This window comes from Miniopterus natalensis, chromosome 16, assembly GCF_054644295.1.
Source record: "Miniopterus natalensis isolate mMinNat1 chromosome 16, mMinNat1.hap1, whole genome shotgun sequence".
Classification (NCBI taxonomy): Eukaryota; Metazoa; Chordata; class Mammalia; order Chiroptera; family Miniopteridae; genus Miniopterus; species Miniopterus natalensis.
The window spans coordinates 42,292,504-42,312,648 of record NC_142096.1 but is presented as its reverse complement, the minus strand read 5'-3'; the positions used below and the strand labels follow the sequence as shown (position 1 = coordinate 42,312,648).

Sequence of the window (20,145 nt, the reverse complement as noted above, 5' to 3'; positions counted from 1 at the left end):
ATTCCCTTCTTACGCTTTTAATAATACTTTTTCACTTCACATCACCCAAAGCTTCATTCAGTCGCTCGACAAATATTTTATTATGTGCCAGGGACCCAGAGTTAACAAAACAAAATCGCTGCTCTGATGAATCTAATATTCTAGTGGAGGGAGGGGACACTCAAGAAATAAACAAGTATCTATTGTGAGGCTGTGAACAATAGGCGTTGGAGAACAACTGAGCATAGTAAGAGGGTGGGGAGTGCCTGTGAAAGGATGGTGGTGCCTATTATATACAGAGTGGTCAGTTGACATCTAATGAGGTGACATCTTCAGGCTTGAAGGAAGTGAGGGAGTGAGAAGGTCCAAGCAGAGGGGTAAGAGTTCCAGGTGGAGCAAACAGCCAGTGCAAAGGCCCTGGGGCTCACATGGAGAGACAAAACTTATGATTTTGAATGTAGTTAAAAAAACAAAACCTACTACATTTTATTAAAGAACAATAAAAAAGAAAACATTAAATATGAAAAATTCTTGCTAAGCAAAAGCATTTTGTTTTACCTGATTCTGTTATAATGAGAGCCAAATTACAGCTTCTGAAAACGGGATGACGGGTTACCTCTGTGAGCTTCAGGGAGCTCACCTTTCAAAAGGAGTATGTGCCCCTCCTGCCTCCTGGCTTGTGGTGAGGATTAAAGTGCCACCATAAAAATGAAAGTTGCTCTGCTTCTGGTTTCACTTCCTGTCGCAAGGTTGCCAGTGATTTTTTTTTTAAATAACACACATCAACTATCACTTCTGCATAGACCGTCGGAAGGTCCCTGCTGCCTAAAGAATAAACACCGGGCACCTAAGCTGACTACCAGGCCCCTGGCATCTGCATTTCTTACCGCCTCCACCGCATCCCGACACCCATGGTCCAGTCGTCCTGACCCACCAGCTCCTTTCAAAAACTGGCTCTTGCTCAGACGCCCTCTGCCCGGTGATGCCCAGGTTCTGGGGATCCTCCTTCCGTACTCGGGCCTCAAGATCCAGAGCACCAGAGCCTCTGGGCTACGGCCCCAGATCAGTGCCGTAGTCTGTCCACCTCCAGCGGATCTATCAAGCCCCTTTCAGGCTATCTTCCAAGATCAAATCTCAGTACAGCCCAGCATTAGCTACAAAGCCACCAAAACAAGTCCCCGAGCCTGTTTCCCCACCTGCAAAGGGGCCCCGGGACACCTAACTCCTCAGGGTGGGCATGAAGCCTGGAGAGGTCAGGGACCAGGCCCCGGGCCCACGGCAGGATCCGACCCGGGTGGTCCCGCCCCTGGGGCTGGGCTGCAGGGTGGCCGACTAGGGCGTCAGAGGGGCCGCGCCTGGGGCTGGGGGACGGGGAAGGGGTAGGAGGGCTTCCCCGGAGGGCCCGCCCCCAGCCCAGGCGGCCCCCGGACGCCGCAGGGCCGCGCGCCCCACCTCCCGGCCCCGGGCAGGGCTTCCCCGGGTCCGCAGCCACGCCCGCGCGGCCCCAGGCGGGCCCGAAACCCCGGCCCGGCGTCCCCCGCGCGATCTCGGGAGCGGAGCCCGGCGGCGTTCTGGGCATGCGTGGGCCGCGGCGCGCAGGCTGGGAGCTGCGGGAGGCGGAAGCTCCGGATTGGGACTCGGCGGGGGCGCGCAGCGGACGCAGGCGCGCACCTCAGCCTGCCGCCGCGCACGCGCGGCACGGCCCCGAGGGCGCGAGCCCGCCGCCGCCGCTACCGCCGTCGCCGCCGCCGCAGGGCCGGGACCGCTGTGCGCCCGCGGCGTGAGGCGTGGGAGGGAGCGCGGCCCGTCTGTCCGCGGCGCTGCCCAGTCGTCGTTGGTCTTCGCCTCCCAGCGCCAAGCACGGTCGGTGTGAGTGCGGGGCCGGGCCGGGCCAGGGCGCGGGCTGGCGGGCCGACTCCCGGAGCTGGTGGTTGGCAGGGCCGCAGCTCGAGGGCGGAGGGCCGAGCAGGGCTGGACTGACCAGTCCGGGAGGCGGATGCAGCGGAGATGAGCTCCTCTTGCGCCGCCCGCCCGTGGGCCGCCGTTCCGGGAGGCCGAGCTGTGGGGAGGCCGGGGCTCCGGGGAGGCCGGGCTGTGGGGAGGCCGGGGCTCCGGGAGGCTGGGCTGTGGGGACGCCGGGGGCTTGGGGAGGCCGGGGCTCCGGGAGGCTGGGCGGTGCGGACGCCGGGGCTGTGGAGAGCACGGAGCTCCGAGAGGCTGGGCTGTGGGGAGGCCGGGGCTTTGGGGACGCCGGGGGCTCGGGGAGGACTGAGAGGCCGGGGGACGTGGGGAGGCCGGAGATGTAGGGAGGTCGGCGGCGGGCTGCCGGCGCGGGCCGAGTGCCTCACAAAAGGGGAGAGGAAGGAGAGGTAGAGGGAAATCCTCGGGGACGCCGGGGGGACCGGGATGGAGACACCGGCCCGCGGGCAGGGAAGGGTGGGCTCCGGGCGCTGCGGCGGGTGAACCTGGAGCACGGGGCGGGCCCCGTCCCTGCTGCCGGCGCTCTAGTTGCCCGTGGCCCGCGGCTCCCTCGGCGAGGGCCGGAGGAGCTCGGTGGACTCGCTGCGCCTCCCAAGTTTCCTCCTCCGCTGTCCCAGCCCCCAGCTCCGCCGCGGCGTTAGGTGGGACAGCTGCTTGCTGTTCCTCTCTCGCTTCCTTCCCTCGCACCCATTCTTTATCAGGAGTGTGTGTGTGTGTGTGTGTGTGTGTGTGTGTGTGTGTGTGTGTACTTGGTTTTATTTGATTGCAGGGTTTTGTAGCTTAATGCATTAACAGTAATTTTTTTGGGGGGGAGCCATTTCAACAGTGTCCCATTCTTGAATAGTTAGCCTGCAGCTGGGTTTTGGGCAGTGCGAGTAAGATAATAGTAATATTGTAGTAATTATGGGAATTGGAGGCCATGTAAGAGTTTGGGGATCTGTATTTAACACCTTGCTGACCGGCTATTTCGAACCAGAGCGTGCCAGTGAAGCCGGCAACTTTTCCGTGGTGACCGGTCATCAAGGTGTTAAGACAGCCATTATTGGGAATTTTGCTCACAAGGTAAATATTTTCATGGTTGGAAAAATACAGGCCATTACTATTTGGAATGAAATACAGAGCCTCACCCTTCATATTTGTGTGAAAAGGGTCATGAAAATAGTCTCTCTCTTGGAAAGACACAGTTGAGCCCTCTGGTCAGTTGTCCCATCTTTGAAAACTTGTTAAAAGGTGGGAGGAAAGTATGTGGATGAAGTGATCAAAGAGACATAAATAAATTAGCCTTCGACTTACTTTTGTTGAGGTACAAACTAGATAATATTTTTGTCCAGTTGTACTCGAGTTAATTTTTAAAACCCTGTCATATTTAAACACATGAAAATTAAGGGAAGTTTGTGCTTCAGTATCTTTATTGTTTTATATTTGTGGCTCTCTTTGGAGGGGAAATTAGCTGAGCCTATTTTTCATCTTTTGAACACTTTTGTATACTAAATGCTACAGACATGGCAAGGTCAAATATTACAAATTCTCCTCTAAGGAATTTCTAGTCGTCATCAAGTAATCCAATGTAATAATGAACCCTGGAAAAGACTGTTTAAAACCCATGTTTCCTTTTTAAAGGAGCCCATAGTCACATAGACTTCAGTGCATACAGGCACTGAATGAATAGAATAGGTACCAGATACCAAGTCTTGGGTAAATAAGACACGGTATCCAAAACTTAATATTTATGGTTTGGGCAAATACTAGGACTCCTAGAGGAGATGTCACTTAAGCCTTTTTTGAGACTGGCGTCCATAGAGTGAATGAGTGTCAGCTTAGGAATGGGAGCTCCGTGAATGTGGCAGTGATGAAGGGTCTGTGGAGAACGGAAGTTCTGAGCTGCCACGAGGATCATTAAGACATTTTTAACAAATTGTTTCTACACTCCATGCCCATTGTTGGAAATTACAGACCTTAATGTCCCAGTTCTCAAAACTAGTCAGATAATTTTCTTCTTAGGAAGCTGGAGAAATTATCTAAATAACAATTGTTAAAGCTAGCTCCTTTAAAAATGATTGATTAGCTTCTGCAGAAGAAATTATTAAACTAATTTATATGTGTGTTAGTGTATATGTAATATATACACTATAACATAGCAAATAATTTTGAAAATTACTATCCTTTCTTTGGATGTTATTTTGAGTAAGAGAAGTAGGGCCTTAGTTCATATCTCTATAAACATGGAAAGCTTTTTTCCTGTATTTTAAGGTATCTTAATTTTGAGAAAATAATTAAAAATTGTCTTTAACTCAACAAAAGATTCTATTCAAAGTGTTAATACAATATGTAAATCTTTAACTTTGAGATTAAATATTTTCAGTTAAGACAAATTTTCAGCAGTAAATCTTGTTTTAAATTTCAGTAGCATTAAAAGTTGTTATTGCCCGGCGGGGCGTGGCTCAGCGGTTGAGCGTCTACCTAGGATCCGGGCGATCGGGATTCGATTCCCGGTCAGGGGCGTGCAGGAGGCAGCCGATCAATGACTCTCTCATCGTTGATGTTTCTATCTCTCTCTCTCCCTCTCCTTTCCTGTCTGAAATCAATAAAGATATATTTTTTAAAAAAAAAAGTTGTTATATTTGTGAAATGAGTTGTTTTTTGCTAAAATATCAGAAAAGTTTAATTTCTGTAGTACTTTATCTTTTGTTTAAAAACATATTGTCATTACTGTTTCCCCTTTAAAAACCCCTAAATAATTAGCAAAAAAAATTGCTGTGAAGGTCTTTGAGACTTTTTACTGATGTCTGTATTAATTACTTAAAAATGCCAAATTTAAAAATTTGGGCAAAGTAAATGACCTTATTTGAGTCAGTAGTAATAAAGGCCAGGAAGTTTCTGAATGCAAATAGGCATTCAAACCCGAAGTTGCTTGTCATTCCTTAGAAGGTGCTCTGGAAGAGGGTGCAGAGCAGTTCAGCTGAGCTCTGGGTGCACCTGGCTTTCCCTTTTTCCCAGCTACACTGAGTGTGTTTTTTTCCTTCTCTTCCGTAAACAGTGTTTAATAGCAGATTATTTGAGCCCTTTATTGTTCTCTCTCTACCAGCTTTCATGTTTCTGATATAAAGCAGCAGAGGAGCCCCCTCGGTTCCTATCTATAACAAATAGATTGTTTTTTTACTAGGTGCTATGATGAAAATAAAACCAGATAAGCATATAAAGTTCAACTTTCAGTTTAAATGGAATTTTAAGCAAATGCTATTAATTAGTCTGATTTGCATAAACACTGTTGACATGGTTTATAGACAGAAGTAGGAAATAGATGTTTCTGCCCAAGTGGCATCATTCCCACTCTTTAGCAGTTAGAAGCCTTAGAGAAAAATACTGGTAACATCACCACAACGTTTACTTAGTTCTTTAATTTTTTTTTTTTTTTTTCAGAGAGAGGGAAAGAGGGAGAGAGAGATAGAAACATCAGTGATGGGAGAGGATCATCCATTGGCTGCCTCCTGCATGCCCCAGCACCTGAGCATGTGCCCTGACCAGGAATTGAACTGTGACCTCCTGGTTCATGGGTAGATGCTCAACCATTGAGCCACACAGGCCAGGCATGTTTACTTAGTTTTAAGAACATGAAAGTGTTTCCTTACAAACTTTGTATTTAAATAAAATAATCCTACCTAAATTTTGTTTATATACATTGCCATTTACTGTAAACTCAGAACCAGAAAAATGACTTAAGTTATACATTTGAATATTATCCAGTGATAGGGGAAGAAATGAGACATTACTGTGTGGGTATACCTGTTGTCGGTAGGTGTCGTTACCTTTCTATAGATTAATTAAATCCGGGATAGCTCTGCACTGTAAGTTATACTGGTTAAGCATGCCTGCCAGACCTGAGCGGAGTGCTTTAATGCTTTATCTCCTTTATTCCTCACAAGAACTAAAGAGCCATCATGCTATACATACCCTCATTTTATGGATGAAACACTGCGAGTTTGGAGTTGAATAACACCCTAGTTCTCTCAGCCCCAAAGTGGCGGGCCTTTGTCCTCCAGGGCTGAGACACTGACCAGTGCCCACTCCTAACTGGAGAAGAGGCAGTCTCTAACATCTTAACCTAGTCTTCTGAAGTAGGAGTAAGTAGTGTGCAAGAGTAATTACCATGTCTGGGAAAGTTGAAATCATTGTAATTTCTGTTAGAATCTGATACTTGGACAACTTGAAGTTCTGATCTGGCCAACATAGTATAGATAAACTTTTTAGTGAAATACCAAGATTATTTAATTATTTTAAATTAACTTAGAATTGGTTAAAAACGTATTGTGCATTGTGCAGTGATTGATGCTTTTTATTTGATACTTTTCTTAAAAAGATATCTTTATTGATTTCAGACAGAGGAAGGGAGAGAGAGAGAGAAACGATGATAAGAAAGAGTCATTGATCAGCTGCCTCCTTCATGCCCCCCACTGGGGATTGAGCCCACAACGTGGGCATGTGCTCGGACCAGGAATCGAACCACGATCGCCTGGATCCTAGGTTGATGCTCTACCGCTTAGCCATGTTGGCCTGGCTTATTTGATACTTTTTATGTGCTTTAGTAACTAATGCATTCATGGAATTTTTTCATTGGTGACTTTTTGGGGGGTCAGTTTTGTTTATGAATACAGTTTTGTGGGAAGCAAGGAGTAATGGAAGGAAAAAGCAAATTGCACCTGTTTCACACAGATATAAGCCCCCTGTAGTAATCCTAGTGTTTCTCATCTGTAACACATTGCTGCTCTAAAAATTTCTGAGATGACTGTGCTCATTCTCACTAATTTAGAATTTTCCATCCTGCTTTTACTGGTTGACATACTCTCTGCTCCTTTATTTGGCACCAGTGGACCAAAACCAAGGCTCAGTAGAACCTACAAAGTCATGTCTGTGGGCTGTATGTGCCCAGGATCTCCCCCTGCTTCCCTGTTTTAGATTAAAAGCCCTGCCATCTGGTGGCTTGGATTCTGCTGTGAACTCTGGGTGCTTGTTGTGTCTACTCATGACCAGAGCACCATGCACTTGTCTTTGCTGCACTGAAGAAAACTTCCACAAGTTTATGCATTTTTAGTGGATTGTGTGCCTTCCCATGAGAGTTTAAGTACCATGAGGGCAGAAATTTTGTTTTAAACACTATTGCATGTCCAATGTCTGATCAAGCACTTTGATTATTGGAGAACTGCTATTGCATCAGGAGACTGTCTGCTGCTTTGTTTGCCTTGGTAAAGAATCTCATTTAAAGACCACATGGGAGCCCTAGCCAGTTTGGCTTGGTGGTTAGAGCATTCGCCCATGGTCTGAAGGGTTTCGGCTCTGATTCGTGCTAAGGGTACATACCTCTGTTGCAGGCTCTATCCTGGGCCCAGGTCAGAAAAGGCTATCACGTGGCTCTCCTGGTACTCCTCACTGAACTGGGAGGCCCACCATTAACCAGCTTTTCTGCCTGCTGATGCAGCCTTCTGTCTGGTCTCCCGTGTCTTTCCTCCCCACCCTTTCTGGTGGTTTCTGTAGTATTACCGCTTTGTGGTTTTAAATAGCCTTTTCCTGGTTAGTATGAAGTTGCATATCTTTTTATACATTTACTGACCACTCACCATTTCATGAAATGCCTACTCTCTCTGAAAAGCAATGGGAAAAATATCCTTGGGTGAGGATTAAAAAATAAATAAATGAATAAATAAATACCACAAGGGACTTGATCCCAGGGAAGAACTTGGGTACCTGTTTTCACCATTATCTGCTTTATTTTAGGTTACTGGTATCATCATCACTCTTGGGCCAGGAAAAAATATTGCTCTGCCCCTTTACAATTTTGAAACTTGTTTTTTTCCCTCGAGAAATTGATCTTGTAGGAATTGTTCTTCTGTTCATTAGGATTCATTCTAAGTTCTGAAGACAGAAAATTGCTCAAGCTGAAGGTGACACTCAATGGGCAGGATTTACAACATATCCTCGATGACCGGCCCAGAAGCTAGCATATGTTTTTCACTAACCAGCTGGAGCCACTGGATGCTTCACAGGGGTTTTACATTCTACATGAAACCACGTGTGCAAACCTATCTTCCTGATACTGCAGTGCCAATTACACAACATGCCAGTGTTCCCTTGACCTGCCCAAACCGTCACTTACTGCCATGCTGTCAGTCAGATAGAACATTCTGAGAGTGGCAGGTCACTTACCTTCACTTTAGGCAAGAAAAGTCAACACATGGCTAAAACAGAGCTGTTTGCCCTTCCTCAGCAAGTTCCCTCTTATGCTTGCTCTGTACTGCGCAGGGACACACACACACACACACACACACACACACACACACACACACACAAAAGTTCAGTAAGTTCAAGGCAGCATCACTCACCCAGAACTGAGAACTGCTCAGGCCCCACCTCTGACCCCAGTTTGACTCCGGGGAGGGGTGTGTATGGTCTTTTTTGACCACTTAGATTTGCTAATGAGGTTTCCTTTACTTTAGTACTCTTAAATATGTTGTTCAGCATTTTTACAGTTTTGGGAAGATCCTAACAGCTACTTTTGTTGAGGAATTTTTAATGTTTTATGCTGAGACCACTTAATTCTTTTGAATCCTGATTTCAAAATAAACAATTTTAAATGAACAATTTTACATTGAAATAGCAGCTTGTATGGCTCCTAGACTTGTGGCTTTTGGCCAGTGGCAGGAAGGTGTGTACATGTGAGTGCTTGAGGAACACGTTCCCTGGTGGTTTTGTTTTGATGCTGAAAAATTGCCTAGCTTCTACTAGAGTCAGGGTGATTGCCAAGTCTTAGGGTGACCAATGTAAGTGTTGTGTGAATTGATTCTCTGCCTAGCATTAAATTCATATCTAACTTTAATACATTTTGTTTTGCCTTTTGTCCTTTTTTCCTAAGACAAAGGCCAAATAAAAGTTTCACGTTGTACAAAGATGGGATTGATGATGTGCCTCATATCTGTTGTGTTGTATGCAGAATTAGGTGCACCTATTGTCATAGAATATTGTGAGCTCAGGGACAAGGATTTTATATTATCCTTTCTATGTCTTTGGGTCCCCACAGCTTTGGGTCCCCTATTGGCATAGGTGGGCGGTCAGTACTGTGGTTGATTGAAGAGAGTCTCTGCTCCTACTGAGATCCTGAAGGGAATCAACTACAAAGACTAGAGTAAATCACTTTGTTGTGGGGCTTTGTGGGAAGGAGGGGGGTCTTTAAGTGTATGGAAGTTGTTACAAAGGTGGAGAATAAGAATTAGGGATAGAGAGACGAAATTAAGTGGAATCCCCAAACAGTGAGAAGGATGTTTCCACATGAATTCCCCCCGCTCCCACCTCCCTGCCCCCATACCCCATGATCAAACTTTCAGTCAACTGCACAGCTCTGTGAAGGGGAAAATAGAGAAATGAGCTGGTGGGAAAGAGCCTTCTAGAACAGTATCTTTCTCCTTAAAATTGGCCAAGTGAAATTAAGGTTAGAGTTCATAGTCAGTAATAGGCTGTGACTTCCTATGAAATGTGCTTCAGAGTGCCTGGCCCAGAGTAGTTGCTCAGAAAAGGCCAGCACGGGATTCTCCTGGTACTCACTGAACCAGGAGGCCCACCATTGATCAGCTTCTCTGCCTGCTGCTGCAGCCTTCTCTCTGGTCTCCTATGCCTTTCCTCTCCACCCATTATGGTGGTTTTTGTAGTACTACCGCTTTGTGGTTTTAAATAGCCTTTTCCTGGTTAGTATGAAGTTGCATATCTTTTTATACATTTACTGGCCACTCACCATTTCACGAAGTGCCCATATTTTCCTATTAGATTTTAAAAAATTGATTGTAGACTTCTTTATGTACTCAGACGTCCTTTGTTGGTTATATATTTTGCCACTGTCTCTTCCTACTTTGTCATATGCAGTTTTCAGTGATCCAATTTTTGTTATTGTTGTTTGTTTCTTTGTTGTTTTTTTGTTTGTTTTTTGATGAACAGAAGTTCTTAAGTTTAAGGTGGTGTGGTTTGTCAGTCTTTTCCTTTATAGTTGGTGCTTTCCATGTCTTTCCCTTCCCTGAGGTCATGAATTAATTTCTCTGTTGTTTTCTAAATGCTTCATAGTTTTGCCTTTCCCCTTTAACTTTGTAATTCTCTTGAATTGGTTTTGGTGTATAGTGTGAAGAAGGATCCAATTTCATTAACATGTGGACATCTAGTTGTCCCAACACCATTTACTGAGAAAAGTGTCCTTTCCCCCAGTGCTCTGCTGAACTGTCTTTGTTAATAAAAGGTCCATATACACGTGCATCTGTTTTTGGACTCTATTCAATTCCAGGTATTAAGCTACCTGAATTACCTTAGCTTTATACTAAGTCTTAGTGCACTGTGGCACTCTTCTCCCTGGGCTTTCCTTCAAGTGTATCTTGGCTATCCTTGATCTTTGTGGATCTATACATGTTTGAGAATCACTTGTCAACTTCCACAAAAATTCTTCTGTATATATTTGGGATTACTTTGAATGTATAGATCAATGTGGGGAGAATTGTTTCTAGTTTTGGGGTATTGCAAATAAAATCTAGGAATGTTTTTGTGTAAGTCTTGTGGGCATAGGTTTTCATTCTCCTGGGAATGGTTAGATCTAGGATCATGTTGGAGGTGTATGTTTAGTTTCTTCAGAAAGTACCACACTGTTCTAGAGTGGCTGTACCATTTTACCTTCCCATCAGCAGTGTATGAGAGCTCCTGTAGGGTAACACTTGATAGAGTCTTTTTTTTTTTTTTTAATCCTCACCCGAGGATACTTTTTCCATTGCCCTTGAGAGAGAGAGAAACATCGATGCAAGAGAGACACATCAATTGGTTGCTTCCTGCACACGCACACCAGCTAGGGCTGGGCATTGAGCTGCAACCGAGGTATGTGCCCTTGGCCAGAATCGAACCGGACCCTTCAGTCTGTGGGCCGACACTCTAACCAGTGAGCCAGACTGGCGAGGGCCAGGGCAGTCTTTTAAATTTTAGCAATTGAAATAAGTGTCTAGTGGTATTGCATTGTGGTTTTAATTTCCCAAGTGCCTAATAATGTTGAGTATCTTTTTATGCTTATTTGCCATCCCTGTATCTTTGGTGTTCAAATATTTTGCCCATTAAAAAAAATTTTTTTCTTATTGGTGGGTTCTTTATATAGTTTCGAGCAGTGCCTTTGGCCCATGCTGTGGCATGTTTTTTCATTCTCTTAACAGTGTCCTGAAGGGCAGAAGTTAGAGATTTTGATGATGTCCTACTGATCAATTTATTGTTTTATGGATTATGCTTTTTTGGTGTCATATTTAAGAAACCTTTGTATGACTTTAGGCTACAAAGATGTTCTCCCATTTCCCCTGCCCCTAGAAGATTTTTAGTTTAAGGTTTTACATTTAGGCCTATGATTCATTTTGAGATCATTTTTATTTATGGTGTGGCATACGGACCCAAGTTATTTGAGGCCTAAAATAAAGGTAGCTGCCTTCCGAGAGCATTTGTTTTTGCTTCAACCAGTCTGGGATCACATTAAATCAAGTTCAAAGCTTGAGGATCTTTCGACCATCCAGAGCTGTAATTCTACTAGAAATGGTTCACTTTTGGTTTGTTCTCATCCTGAGCTGGGTAGCCTATGGGATCCTGTTTATTGAGGTTGGGTTAGACACTTTGGGGGATTCAGCCTTTGATTCCTGTCTCCCTTTCCCTGTACTGTTGTGAAAAGGAAAGTTGAAAATTTCAGAATTGGCAAATGACTTCAGGGCAAAGGTGGTTTCTATGTGTGTTTATCTCTTCGGGTTCCTGATTTCACTTTAATTTTGTCCCGGTATTTCCTTATTGTCTTATCAGTTTCTGATTGCTTTTAAGATTAAATTATTCCATCCATCTTTTTAAGTCTTTTTCAGGGGGAAGTTTGGACCAAATAACATAGCCTGCGGTTAGGAACCAAGGAAACTTTAAAATTTCTACTCCAGTGTCTACTATGTAGACTTGTACCTGCTATCTCCTATAGTAGCCACTACCCCACATGTGGCTATTAAAATTAAAATTAAGTTGAAAGCTCTATTCCACAGTCACACTAGCCCCATTTCAAGTGCTTAGTCCCCACATGTGGCTAGTGTAAAGAAAGCATTTTCATCATTGCACGAAGTTCTATTGGACAGCACTGGCTAGGCTGAGAACATTGTGGGACTGGCCGTGGCACACTGGTCTGCATTGAGAACCACGAATACAGGTGCCCTTGCTGCTTAAAGTTTGACCTTTTCTGAAATCTGCCTGCTGCTAAAACAGATGATTGAGCCCCTTTATAGGCTTGTTGTGAAGCCCCAGGAGGTACCATGGGGGTTCGCAGACTGGTGCAGGTGGTGCACTAAGTAGAATCCACTGGGTACTGATAGCGTCCAAATTTAGCTGAGACTAAAACATTTATTATATGTTGATTTGAATCCCTGCGCTTGGGGGTCATAGTCTAGTAAATAGGCAGTTGCAACACCATGTTTCAAGTGCTTTGCAAAGCTGCAGGGGACTTCGGGGACTTGCAGGAGGTCTGCATCCCCTCTCTGGAAGAGTCAGTAGGAATTAGCTTGGTGGAGGGGGGAATGATGGGGAGAGTGTTCTAAGTAGAAGTAAGGGCAAAGATAGATGAACGTGCAGAGATTGGTTTACTGCACCATAAATTAGATTCTTGTATCAAGAGAGGTGGCAGAAACCACAGATTTAAGAAAATGTCATGAAAGGAAAACCTAAAAGAATATTCCATCTATTCACTCAGTAATTCCTGCTAATTAGTAAGAGTAGTACTATTATTAGGGATGCGTTGGAACCTCTCTTTGCTCACTGAGCTCCAGTCTTTGGAGAGTGTTTGCAGTTGGGACCAGACACGCGGAAGCAGCCGCGCTGTCCCTCTCTGCCAGCTTTCCATGCTGTGGATAGGCCCTGACCCTTACTAGACATATTTCTAGCCTTTTGGGGGTACGGTGACTTGGTTGTTAACTCCAGGAGGAAAGTTCATTCACGGCAGGAAGTGGGGCTGTGGCTGCTTAGGCTCTGTCAGAGAGTTGAGAACAGAGGGACTAGGGTGGCCAGAGGGGAAAAGTCAGGGCCACAGACAAGGGCTGGTCATTTTAACCCTCGTCATGGCTGCCTGCCCACACTTGTCTTCCTTTGTTTTGGGATCAGAGAGCAAGCAGCAGAGATGAAAGCTCAGTTTAACTGTAATAGGCCATGTGTCTGAACTGGGTAATCTCCCTTAAAATAGAGGTGTGCTTATGCTGCATCAGGGCCTCTCAGACTTTGATGTGTGCACACATTGCCTGTGGATCTTGTTCAGTTTTAGGTTCAAGTCCAGTCTGTCTGGAGTGGGGTATCAGGTCTTGCATTTCTGGCAGGCTCCCAGCTGGTGCCAGTGCTAGTGGTCTGGAGACCCCACTTTGAGTGGCAAGACATTGCTTTCCAAAATATGGCTCATTAGATGGCATTGCCTGACTTATTTTGAAAATGAATATCTACTGGGGAGTGCAGTGGTTAGGAGTATGGCCTTGGGGTAGATTCTGGCTCTGTGATTTTGGACTACTTTGTTAACTTCTCTAATCTCTGTTTTCTTGTCAGTTGAATTGGCCAAATAATAGAACTGTAGGCTGATGGGGAATTAAATGACACCTAGCATGTGAGGTTCTGTTGCTCACTAGTGCCCAGCCTTCTGAAATGTTCCACAAAAGGTAATCATTATTAAAAGTAAATATTTACATGAAAAGTTTGCCAGTTTTCAGAGTTCTCAGTCCTCCCTGCATCTCCGCTCAGTTTATAACATTATTGCTCAACGCACAGAAAATAGAGGGCACAGGCTTGTGGCTTGCTCCCTGCCTCCCTCCCTCCCACTCACCCGTCCATCCATCCATCCATCCATCCATCCATCCATCCATCCATCCATCCATCCATCCATCCATCTATCCATCAAAAAGCTGGGACAAAATGCCTTTCTGACGCATTAAAATGAAAGAAGTAGGTGTTGTAATGGGGCTCTGACAAGGACTCAGAGGACTTTGTGGTAATACGACCTGTTTCCCGCTGGATGAATGTCTGTTCACTTTTTCAGTCATTGATGACAGCTTCTTCCTTTTCTGTTAGGATCAGAAGGTTCAGTGTGTGTCTTCACATAAATTTTTAAATCAGCATCTATTTTTTTCAGTTGCCAGTAGTAAGGATAGTGGAAAATGATTTTGTACTGGAGGTTTTGAAAGATGCATAAATGGGAATTGTGTGACAGTTTCTATTACATGGGTATTATACTTTCACTATAATTAAAGTTAAAATACGAATCTTCAGTTTTATTTGAAAACTTTGGAAGTTTTCAGACATGTGAGAATGGACTGTTGTAATGAACTCCCTGTGTATTCATCACCACCTTTAACAATTATTATTTAATTAATATTGTTAACTCTATTCAGAGGTATCAGTTTATACTTAAAAGATGTGAAGGCACTTGCTAACATTGGACAGATCTTGTAGCCCCTGCTAAAATGTGACATAACGATTTATGACATTTCTTTAAGAAGATGGGAAGAAGAAAAAAAAAAAGATGGGGAGGAGTCAGATGTATAGCTCTGTAGCTTTTTCTAAGGCCATGCAGCGAGTTGGTTATGCAGCATGGTGTCCAGTAGTCCTAATGACCTGGCTGGTAAGCAAGGCCATGAGGTCTCTCCGTAGACTTGGAACCTGGAGCAGAAAGCTTTCCCCTCCCTCCCTCCCTCCCGTCCGCCAGCCCACCCTCCTGCGTGTCTTTCTTATACTTGAGTCAGAATAAGTGGTAGCTTTGCCTTGCTGTATTAGTTTAATGCTCCTGAGAGCAGTTATGAGTCTGTTGTGTTAATTGGTCATTAGGAAGGAGGAGAAGCATGTGACTTTTTTTATTTTTTATTTATTTTTATTTTTTTAAATATATATTGATTTCAGAGAGAGGAGAGGGAGAGAGAGATAGAAACATCAATGATGAGAGAGTCATTGATCGGCTGCCTCCTGCACGCCCCTGCTGGGGATCGAGCCCCCAACCCGGGCATGTGCCCTGACCGGGAATCGAACCCCGATCACCTGGATCCTAGGTTGAGGCTCAACTGCTGAGCCATGCCCGGCTGGGCGCATGTGACTTTAATAGAGCAAAGTTCATCAGAGAAATATACTTAATGTGTTAAGTCTTTTTTCTAAAAATGATTTTATGAGATACTGAAGAGAGATGAAAGAACATGTATAAGGTGTGTGTAAGTTATAGATCAAGAGTGCTCTGAGCCTGGAGGAAGGACATCCAAGTCCCCACCGATGCTCTAGCTCAAGGGCTGGCAAACTTTCTCTGTGAAGGGCCTGACAGTAAATATTTTAGGCTTTGCAGGCCACATATGGCCTCTGTCACAAGTACCTCACTTTTGCCATTGTAGTGTGAGAGCAGCATGAACGGTATGGACAAGAATGAGTTACCTGGGTTTTAATAAAATTTTATTTCTGGGACCTAAAATTTGAATTTTGGATAATTTCACGTACAATGAAATATTCTTTTAATTGTTTCTTTAATCATATACAATGTGAAGACCACAAGTGATGGGACAAATTGGCTAGGCCTCCGTGTGCGCCTCTGGCCTTGTGGAAAAGAAGAAAGCACACTCTGGGTGCCTATGGCTCAGCTTCAGCATGGAGCATCCACCCCTCTGAAGGCCCACTGGTGCTCCCAGCACGTCCCCTCACTTCCCTCCATCATGACTATCCTCCCCTCAGCCTCCCAGCTGCCTCTCCTCCAAGCCCTTTCCACCCTCTGATATTGTTTGTATTTTACTTATTTTTATTTTCTTTCTCACTTGATTCTGAGGGCAAAATGTCTGTCTGTTCACTGCTATATCCTCAGCACTTACAACAGCGGTCATTGACTGAATATTGTGTTTCCTATTTCTTACCTTTGTCTCAGTTTGGCCATCTTTGAACTTCATACTAAGGGAGTCACACTATATGTGTTTTTATGTAATTTCCATTTTGCACTCAACTCTGATCCTGAGACTTACCTGAGAGGTGTATATTGTGAGTGTTCATTCATTTTTCACTATGTGTTATCTGACCTATAGTTGATGGGCATTTGGGCAGTCTCTAGCCTTTCGCTATTGCAGATGCTGCTCTACACATTTCCTGCTGCTCACATGCATGTAGATGTCCACCCTATCCACGTGATTGCTGGCCAGTCTTCAGCGTGACTGGTTGCTGCCAAATTGCTTTCAAAGCACTTGTACCAATTTACATCCCCACAAATATAAGAAAGAATGACTCCTGGCTCCACATCCTTGCCAGTAGTTTATTTTGTCTGACTTTTCAGTTTTGCCATTCTGTTGAGTGTGTAATAATATCTATTTGTGGCTTTAAGTTGAATTTCCCTCATTACTAATGCTGTTGAGTTTCTTTTAATCTATTGGCCATATCTCTTCTCTATTTTAGGAAGGACTTGTGAAATCATTGGCCTCCTTTCCTTTCTCAGTTTTTGTTACTGACTGTAGCCATTCTTTCTGTGTGTGGATCACAGCAATCCTTTGTCTTTTCTTCCAGCTGGTGGTCTTCTTACTTTTGAGGTGTCTTGGAACTGAAGTTCTTAACTTTAATATCATTTTTATCAATATTTTCTTTTATGATTAGCATTTTTTTTGTCTCATTAAGGAATCTTTCTTTACCTGAGGGCCAAATTTCAATTTGAGGTATTTTTATTTAATTCATAAGGCATTTATTGTTCCATTCAGTAAATATGTTCATTATTTAGATATATTTTCTAATTTCCATTAAGATTCCTGTAAAGTGTTTGATAAATTACAAATGAGTGCATTTTTTGATGTACCTTGTGACTTATTTCTAAAATTGGATTGTAGTCAGAAAATTTGCTGTGTATGAAACCAATTCTTTGAAATGGTATCTTTTTTTAAATTAATTTTTAAAAATATATCTTTATTGATTTCAGAGAGAGGAAGGGAGAGGGAGAGAGAGAGATAGAAATATCAATGATGAGAGAGTCATTGATCAGCTGCCTCCTGCACGCCCCTGACCATGAATCGAACCCCGATCGCCTGGATCCTAGGTTGACGCTCAACCTACGCTCTTAAATAGACCCACATCATAGTTCACTTTGGCTAACTTAGAAACATCTGTGCTCCGAGCTACTTAAACTAGCTCTGTGTCGTTTATACCCTGGTTATGCAAAATATTGAATAATAGATTAGCCTAGGTTTTTAGTTAACAGAGTTCCTAATATTTTATTTCTGCCTCTGGAAACGTGTGTTGTTTCCTGGCTGAGGTCGAGGTGTTCATGTACTCAGTGATCAGCTCTTGGCCTCTGTTCTACCCAAACTGAAGCTACGGAAAAGTGACGGTCTCAACTGTCAGCCTGTTTGAGCTCAGCTGACAGACAAGGGCTCATGCTGGGAATGCAGCTGCCTTCCTTTCAGTGAATTTGTTAATGAAGCTGTTTAATTTTACTTTCTCAGGGACTGATTAAAAAAAAGGAAAGAAAGAAAATTTTTGGTTTGTGGTTATTCCAAGGCCATTTAGCCTAGTGCTTATTTTGGGTATCCTTTTCACTTTTGTTTTGTTTGTGTATGAAAAGTAACATTAATTTGAAAATTTTAAAAATTAAATAATGAGTCAGGAATTAAATTTTGTCCCTTCCTGAAGCCTCAGGAATTAGTTATTGAAGGTGTCTAGATATCCTAGTTTGTGTAGAGGGGCAGGTCTTTCTAAATAGAAAGAACATCTCATCTAGGAAACAGAAGATCTAGGTCTAAATGTTGGCTCTCTGCCTTTGGTTATGGGACTTTTGACAAGTTGTCTAGTTTCTGTAATCCCAGTGTTCTTATTTATAAAGTCTGTACTTGTGATCTCAGCCTTTGAGGTTATGTGTACAGTTACCATGTAAAGTGGGTACAGATGTGAAGTGCCAGTATTGGATCTTTAACAGACTTATATAGTGTTTTACTACTGCAGGCCCGATCCTTTGTGCATTTGTTCAGCATTTATTGAATACCTGTCTTGTAATGAGTACAGACCTGAGGGGACCAAGCCTGATACAGTTCAGTGGTGTGCAGTGTGATGCCAGCAGTGCTCATGTCCCCATTGCTGGTCAAGTTCAGCTGTTGCCAGATAGTAAACACTTCAGGCTTTGTGGGCCACATGTGACCTGTCACTTTTTTTATTTTATTTTTTTAGCCCTTTCAAAAGGTAAAAATCATCCTTAACCTTGTAACTCTACAAAAACTGGGTACTGACCAGATGTGGCAACCTCTGCAGGCTCTAGCTATGTGAAAGGACCCGTTGAAGGTCAATGGACGATGCCTTCCAGACAGAGGACACACCTGTGCAAAAGTGCAGCGGTGTGAGAGGCTGGCTGGGGTTTATGAAGCTGAATGTTTTTACCAAGTTTAGAGTATAGGATGGGTTGGGTAGAGAAGGAGGTGAAGTTGATATTATAGGCAAGGTCAATGTAGTTTGTATTTGATTCTGATACAGAGCAGGTTTATGGGTCAGGAGGATGGTTGGACTGGGAGTACAAGGCTCAGTAAAGGAGGTATTACAGTAATGTACTTTAGAAGGGGAGAGTGAGCGACCCTTTGTCATTAAGGAAACGGCTGGCCAATGTCATCTTGCTGGTAAAGTGACAGGCAAAGTTCAGATGGTCTGATTTAATTATATAATTATGCTGTACAAATAAGTGAAGAAAGCCTTACTTAAGGGTGCAACTGAGGAGTGGGAGAGAGAGGATGATGTGAAGCCTGTTTCTGAGTTCATCTCCAGGCCCTGAGCTGGTAAATGCAGCAGCAGGGCCGAGAGAGGAGTCCAGGGTATGTCCAGCATGGCTCCCAGGTTTCCCCTTTGGTGACATGTTCATGAAGCTCTTTTGCTCTTAAGCAAATACTAGTGATTGAACAATTGCTTTAAGGGGAAACATTCACTCCTAGGCCCATGAACCTTGGAAATCATAAGAGACTTGTGTGTGCATGTGAGCTATTTCCTTGGGGGGGAGACTCTGGGGCTTTCATCAGATTATCGAGAGGACCCCAACCCCAAGGGGGAGCCAGTCCTTGTTAGATGGTGGACACCTGGTGATTTGCAGAGGTTTGAGGCCATGAGGGGAGGCTAACCATTCAGATCACAGGAATCTTACTTTAAATGTAATACACCCCAAACTACCAAGTCAAATGCAAACACATGCAGCTGTCTCCTAAATTGAACCATATCAACTGGCAATTAAAATGTTTCCCCTGGCCTCCCCTGCCCTCCCGAAGTCAAAGCAAGACACATTTTGATACATAGAGGTCAACCAGGTGTTTGGGACTCTAATTGGCATGAAATGTTTTCAACATGCTATTGTACATCAGACAAATCTAAAGTTTTATACTGTTAGGCTTATCTTAATAGTCACATGGCTGCAAGAGATGAACAGGTGTCATTGTTAAGTGTAGGATATGCCAACACCAAAAATGAGTGTAGTTCTTTCTATCAATTTAGAAATGTGTGAGTAGTGAGTTATAAAACAATACCTAAATTGTGTTGTTACAGTGATCCCTTAGGTGACATGTGCAGGAGCAGCAGGGCAGCTGGTGATTACTTGTTGAAATACGGTGTTCTGGAGCCTAAATGGGATTGCCTCATGCTTGACATCAGCATGATTATATGTTATGTAGGAATCAGATTGCATATGATAGCAGTCCTTACAGAGAGTTGAACTTGGGGAGAGGTGCCTGCCTTATAGGGGGTGGGTCTTACAGGGGAGACATCGGAAATGCATTTCTCTGAGAAAGTTTCTTTTTTCCTGTTGAGAAAAATTGTGGCTTCCATTAAGCACAAAGTGTTATGAATGGCAAAGATATAAGAAATAATGGAATTCAGTGATGGTGTAGAAATTAGACTGTCTAAGAGTTTATCACCCTCAGGATTTCAGGCTGGGGATAATTGTGATTTAGTGCAGGTGAAAAGTTTGAAGTCTGCTTGGGCTTAGATCATGGCAAAGTTTAGGTGGCAGTTTGGAAAAAAAAATAGTGTTAGTTGTATCCTAAGGAATTGACTTGCTAGAACAGGTCGCAGGAGGAACTTAGTTTAAATGCAGGTTGTCTACATTTGAGTTTATTTATTTTTTTACTTCCAGTTGATGGTTAGCCTATCAGCGCCATTTTTCAACAGCAT

General features: G+C 43.7%; 1 protein-coding gene across 8 annotated transcripts in view; it reads left to right on the top strand.

Moving 5' to 3' along the window:
* Nucleotides 1–1,759: 1,759 nt before the first annotated feature.
* PTK2 (protein tyrosine kinase 2) overlaps nt 1,760–20,145 on the top strand; it is a 164,565-nt gene continuing 146,179 nt past the window's right edge. For 5 of the 8 annotated variants that reach the window (XM_087825520.1, XM_087825518.1, XM_087825519.1 and 2 more), the window contains exon 1: nt 1,760–1,848. The gene's annotated coding sequence lies outside the window, so the exon portion shown is untranslated. The remainder of the gene's footprint in view (nt 1,849–20,145) is intronic. The other 3 variants (XM_087825515.1, XM_087825517.1, XM_087825516.1) reach the window with 3 other exon arrangements.